Raw genomic sequence first — 558 nt, forward strand, 5'->3', positions numbered from 1 at the left:
GAGAGGGTCCGAAGGAGGGCCACCCACATGATCCATGGACAGTAGGGCAGACCCGACGAAGAGATGCTACGGGACCTTAACTTATTCAGCCATCACAAGAGAAGGCTGAGGGGGGACCTGGTGGCCATCTATAAACTCACTAGGGAGGACCAGCAGGGTTTGGAAGTGACCTTGTTCCCCTTAGTGCCCCCCTGGGTAACAAGGACTAATGGCCATAAATTGTTAGACCAGACATCTGAAGGCACTACTTCACAGTCAGGGTGGCTGTGGATCTGGAACCAACTTCCAAGGGAAGTGGTGATGGCTCCTACCCTGGGGGTCTTTAAGAGGAGGCTTGACATCTACCTGGCTGGGGTTATCTGAGCCCAGTTTTCTCTCCTACCCAGGGCAAGGGGTCAGGCTAGAAGATCTACAAGGTGCCTTCCGACCCTACTTTTATGAATCTATGAATCTATGAGCATCATAGCCCAGCCTCCGGCATGGATCTTTGAGAATTCCTGGTGCTCTGGTATAGTGCGCAAAGACTGGAAGAAGGCCAATGTGGTGCCTATCTTCAAG

The sequence above is a fragment of the Gavialis gangeticus genome, unplaced genomic scaffold, assembly GCF_001723915.1.
Source record: "Gavialis gangeticus isolate Ggan-Ray unplaced genomic scaffold, GavGan_comp1, whole genome shotgun sequence".
Lineage (NCBI taxonomy): Eukaryota > Metazoa > Chordata > Crocodylia > Gavialidae > Gavialis > Gavialis gangeticus.